At 42.8% G+C, this 6,000-nt stretch overlaps 1 protein-coding gene and 1 pseudogene across 3 annotated transcripts in view; one reads left to right on the plus strand and one right to left on the minus strand.

Annotated features, from left to right (window-relative positions):
* TGFBR3 (transforming growth factor beta receptor 3) overlaps nucleotides 1-6,000 on the plus strand; it is a 194,445-nt gene that overhangs the window by 44,666 nt on the left and 143,779 nt on the right. The gene's annotated exons all lie outside the window — the stretch shown is intronic.
* LOC116644360 lies at nucleotides 3,933-4,875 on the minus strand (annotated as a pseudogene).

The raw sequence follows: 6,000 nt of genomic DNA on the forward strand, positions 1-6,000 counted from the left end.
AAAAATTTCTCAGCTTTCATTTCTGTTGTGCTAAATGTTGATGGATAAAACTCATACCAACAAAATCTCTTTGGAGTCCTCAGTAATTTTAAACATAAAAGGATCCTAAGACCAAAACGTTTCAGAATTGCTGCTTGCTAAATAAAAGAAGAGATATCTTAGCATGTGGAGGGGGCGAATCTTGTCTTCTGGCCCAAATGAAGTTTCAGTGAAGTGTTTCACCTAGAAGTCTTGGCCCTGGGGAGGTCACTCAGTACCTCTGTATCTGTTTTTTCACCTGGCAGATGAGAGACATAAGCCTGAGGATCTTCAAGTTTCTTTCAGCTCCCAAATATTATGATTCCAAATCACTGTTGCAGTCAAAGATGTCATCTTGGCAGCATGGGCATTATGGAGCATTACACATAATTTCTAGAGAGTGATATTTACAAAGTTAATGACAAAAAGGATCATATCTAGAGGATATGATATAGTAATATTTGTGAGGCAGGGATTTGAGAACCCCATTCTGACTTTTTAGGCCTGTAAAATTATTTCTTTCAGTGTCCCCTTCAAAAAATTATAGTTTTAGATCTTAATTGGTTTTTACTATACTGAGAAGGTGAAGATTTTTAATTATTGCTGAATATTTTTTTGTCAGTTTATGGGTATCACAAATTAAAAAGTGTGTGATTTCCTAGAATTTTTGTGCTATAATATTCTGTGCATATACATGAAACTTCTTTTGTGTGGAGATTTATAAATATTTCGATAAGTCATTTTTCTTTGTTATGGGTTCTTCATATACCACCAAAATCTATATTGAGGCAGGCTAAGGTTGTAATATCCATTATAGACTTAAAATCTTTATGAAGTTAATTAGTTATTTAGTACTTGTTTTTTTAAAAAACTTGGTGAAGACTCCTTAGACATCCTTAATATTTACAAATATAGACTTAAAAAAAAAGCCACCTGGAATGTATTAAGAATCCCAAACTTTGGAACTAACATTTTCCTTTTTCAGTTTAAATGGAAGGAGACTTGATGGCTTTAGTTTTTAAAGATGAAGAAACAAAAGGGAGGGGGAAGCCAGTGGTGTATTGTCCTATTAAGTATCAGTCTCAATCAGTTTTTAGACAGGATCCTGAATTCCTGTAATGTGGATTTTGTAATGGAAACTGCCACAGTTGAAGGCCAGCTCTGTCATAATCACCAATTTGGGCATCTCTGATATTTAGCAGAAATATAAATATCTAATGTAGTGTGTGTTTGTTATACTGTCATAGGAAATTTTGTAATTGATTCTGAGCCAGATTCGTCTAGTGTTTAAGCTACTACTTGGAAATAAGATTTGGAAACTGAACTAACTCTCTGAGTACTTCTACAATTTAGTAAAATACAGCAAATTTAGTATGTATTATATCTAGAAAGGAAATTTATGATTATCATACATCAGAAAAGCTTCATTCATCACATTTCAAAGGTTCCTTTAAGTAGTTAACTATTTCAGGATCTTTATGTAACACAGTCTAAGAGGAAGATGCTCTCTAACTCCCAACAAGACAGCTTAACAGAGCATAGTGCTTCAGAGCATAGACTTAAATGCTAATCCCAGGTCTGCCAATAAATAGCTCTGTAACCTCTGTTTGCTTCAGCATCCTCATCTGTAAAGTGGAGGTAATATAATAATAGCATTCATCTCACTAGATCATTTTCAGAATTTAATGAGATAGGACGCTTCACGTGCTCAAAACCTGCCGGGCACTTAGTAAGCTCTTCTGAGCCGTAGCTTTGAGTATTTGTGTGCTATTAAAATTATTGCTTAGTTAACATGTGGTATATTTTAGGTTGCTTATTTCTTCATGACATCTGAGTTTGTATCTCGTTAGTAACATTATCCTCAAGTAATGTTTTAGGATAAGTTACATCTGGGTAGATTTTACATTCATAAGGCACACTACTAGAGCTCTAGATTTGTGGTATGTTGGTATTTTAAGGATCCTTAGAGATTATCTGGTTCAGCTCAGCCTGGTACATAAATCACCTTTCTAATATCCTGTTGACTGAGCCTCTAGCCTTTACTTGAATTTAAAATATCCCTGACCCTTGGGAAATTCTTCTTTGTGTTGTGCAATCCACCTGGCCATAAACCTCCACTCTCAGCCTCTAGTTCTGCCCTGTAGAGTTGCATGGAATTTGGTTAACAAATAACCCACCTGAATGGAGATAGCGAGGTAAAAGGATTCTTGATAATTAAGGGTTGTCTACAAGTGACCAGAATGGTGTAGGACGGGATTTAAAGGACTTTGCTCCTTGTTCATAAAAGGAGTAAGGCTTGTATTTGTAGGTAGAGTTGCTCTGAGCTAGTTGGGTACGCATTTGGCATAGAAATTTGTTCCACTGAGCCTGTGGCGGGGCAGTGAGCCAGAGGGGAAAGGCAGGGCCTGGGTCTCTGGACCTCACTCTATAAAACACCCCCCATGCATTGTTGCATATGTCCTTTCCTGGAGGAGGAGCTTTGTGTTTAAAAGTTTGATCTGCCGTATTTTTTTAATTGCCTAAATGGAAGCTCCATGAAAGAAGAGAAGGCTGCTTACCTTGTTCACTGCTTTATCTCTGACAGCTGCAAGAACTTGGGAACTATAGGTGCTCAGTATTCAAATGATGGAATTAACGATTAAACACTTGAATGTGAATCTGTTTTCAATTTAGTGCAGGGAAATATCACTTTAACTTTTTTTTTTGAAACTAGCTCATGTTTAATTGTGACTTTTTTTAAAGATTTTATTTATTCATTTGAGAGAAAGAGAGAGCACAAGCAGGGGGAGAGGCAGAGGGAGAGGGAGAAACAGACTCCCCACTGAGCAGGGAGCCCGACTCGGGGCTCAATCCCAGGACCCTGGGATCATGACCTGAGCCGAAGGCAGATGCTTAACCATCTGAGCCACCCAGGCGCCCCTAATTGTGACATTTTAAAATTGGACCAGTGTTTTGACATCTGTCCTCTCCCCATATTTCCTCTCTTTAAAATGACAGGAGAACACCAACCAATCACAGGCTTCATGAGTTTAATAAGTCAACCCCATTCGGTTCCTATTTGCAGCACCCAATTTTCCTTTGAAATACCAGACAGACCCGGCAGTGGCCAGCAGTACACTTCAGACCTTCAGAGTTCCAAGTTCAGCTTCTCTGAGCATTCGGTGCTGCAGGGGCACTTGTCCAAAACTGGTCCCTCCCTATAGCTGGGGAACTTTAAATGTACCAGTGAAAAAAGCTTTTTCTCCTACAAGGGGAAGAAAGAAAATCACTCCCCCCAACACAGCAGATCTGGTTGTGAGGTCTTTCCTCCTGTCCCATCTCTTCAGGCTTGTTTTTTTGCAGCGGAGCCAGAGAGACCAAAATCTAACCTGAGTTATAAGAAACAATAGACAGTGACAGCTATAAAGGGAGTGGCAGGAGCAAGTGAGATACTGCTTTCCCTCCTACATCCAATATATGTGCTTCACAGAAAAACAACACAAATAACAGGTCCACAAAATACAACAGCCAGAATGATAAAACCCATTCATCCAAGGAGGGTGGAAAGCAGGACAGGGGGCTGGGAGGGTCAATGGCACAGGGAGAAAAAAAGTATTCACATCAGTCCAGGCACGGGGGCTGGCAAGTGCCAGAAAAGACCTGCAGAGAGACCTGCGGTCCATTCAGACTCACCAGTGTTAAAAACGCACCCACTGGTATCAGGACGATTGTGCCTTACACGCAGCAGAGACAGAAATCCCAGTTCCTCAGAGAGAAGGGAACAGACAGAGGGTCCTTGGCTGAGCAGGTCCTGCCTTCCCTGGTGGAGGAGGGGACAAGGAAAAGAGCTCCTATTGCCTCCTTCCAATCCCACCCATCCCCTCTGGATGGCAGGTGACTCAGGGGCCTGCAGCAGCCTTTAGTCTGGCAGGAGATGGATGCGGCGAAGAGAATTTCTCTGCAGAGGGTGAGCTACTCAGGGCGGACTGCAGGTAGACGGTCTTGCGGAAAAGTCTGTTGCTTAAGAAAACCACCAAGGAGAAGAGGTACACCTGGAAAAGGTAGACTTTGCCAGGGGTCTTTGCTTCATTGGCACTGATAATGAATGGAGGAAAGGATGGAGAAGAGGCAGCCCCTGATGATGTATGAGGACTGCATTGCTGTGAGGAAAGCCAGGGGCAAACCAAATCCAAAGTAGTAAGGCCGGTTCCTTTCTATGTTTGACAACTGCTGGTGCATTTCAGTTCCTTTATTGAACCAATGATACTCAAAGCAGTCCAGTGAGTAGAGAAGGGACATATGCAGAAGACTAACCAGCTGACCGACAAGGTGGATGGGAAGGAGACTCACAGACATGCCCTGGACGAGGGAGAGAGCTTGTGGCGAAAGGTTGAAGAGCATGTCAGCAGTTGTTTTGCTGACACTAGGGAATGGGTGAGGCTTCATCCCCGATACCTCAAGTGCCACATCAGCTGTGTCTTGAAATGAAATGGCATTTACAACTTTGCGAAGCACAAACAGAGGGAGCACCCAAAGAGCACTGAAAACTGAGGTAAGGAAGAATTCCACCTATGACCAGACATCTCTAGGTTGTGACAGATCACCGATAATTTGGGCTATTACTGACTGTAGTACAGGAGGAAACACTTGATAAAACAAGAGGAGACTTCTGCTAAGCACATGTAGCTCACGCTCTTGCTTCCTTTCTGTACTCTGGGCTCTCCTGTGCTCCAGGACACCGCTTGCCCTTCTTTCACGCTCCTCCTCTCTCTTGTGCTGAATCCGAGCATCTAGCTTTGAGATGGTACAGATGCCCCAGATGGAGTCTTTGATTCCCCTGGTAAGGTCCTGGAGAAGGGTGTTGACACACTCAGCCATCTCTTCACCACCCAAGCTACCAACTACACAGAGGACAGAGAAGCGTCTCAAAACCTTTCATCATGAAGGACCCGGCTGCTCCGGCCGCTCCAAACACCCGGCTCTGACCCGCCTGGCCCCTCGCCCACCGTGGGCTGGCTTGGCTCCTCCTGGCTCCCCCTGGCCCCTCCGCGTCCGGCCGCCAGCTCCCGATGGGGCACTCCCAGGGCCTGGGCCGCTGCACCCACGCTGGGCATGCTGGGTCACCCTGGGCCGCTCTCATTTTGACTCGTATGTCGTGGCCCATTCTTGGTGCCTGAGCTGAAGGAGAACCTGTCAGAGAATAGGAAATGAGACCTCAGGAAAAAGTATTAATAACAATCTTATGATTATTTGCAACTTTCCAAATACATTCAGAAAAAAGTACTTTTTTTTCTGTTTAAATAATGTGAAGATTTTCTAGAAAGGAAGGAAAGGTTTCTAAGTTTTTGAAAGGCAGAGGTATACCATGCTGTCAGAATTGGGTGTTTAAATCAGCTCAGCTGGATGGCAGCTTCACACTATAGCCCCCGTGATGTTATATGAGCTTAGCTCCGCTTTGAGTGCTAATGAAACAAGGTGGCCAGAAATATGCATTGTAAAAAAAACCATCAAAACATTACAATGTAGGAGAAAAATGTAGCGAAAATTTAACATAGAAAGTCCAAATAGTTCCTTTTTCTGAAGGCTTTAAAATTTTTTTTTCTTAGGTAATTTGCAAAGACTATTTTAGGTTGTAGAACATATATGTAAAATTAAAATGACATTAGCTGAGAACGTTGCACAGTTAATTAAGGAAATCTGAGCTTCCTTTTTTCTTTGGTGTTTGTATCTCTCTTTAAGGTGCCAGTAGCTGAGTTTTCTATAGCAAGAGGACATGTATTTAGGTCAGAACTCATTTACATATTCCTTGGTTTATCTTGGGTCAGCATTTTCTCTGGGAAGAAACACCTTTTGATTTGGGAACCAGAATGCTGGTTCCTGCCTTCTAGTCCAGGTACCACCGTCCTTGCGTCCCCCCTGCCCCCCGCGCTCCCCCCCCCCCACCCCCCGCCCCCCAGATCCCCCGAGCGTGCTATTTCCTAGGTCGGTGGCGACGTAATCTAA

This window comes from Phoca vitulina, unplaced genomic scaffold (assembly GCF_004348235.1).
Source record: "Phoca vitulina isolate PV1807 unplaced genomic scaffold, GSC_HSeal_1.0 scaffold2, whole genome shotgun sequence".
In the NCBI taxonomy this organism is placed as follows: Eukaryota; Metazoa; Chordata; class Mammalia; order Carnivora; family Phocidae; genus Phoca; species Phoca vitulina.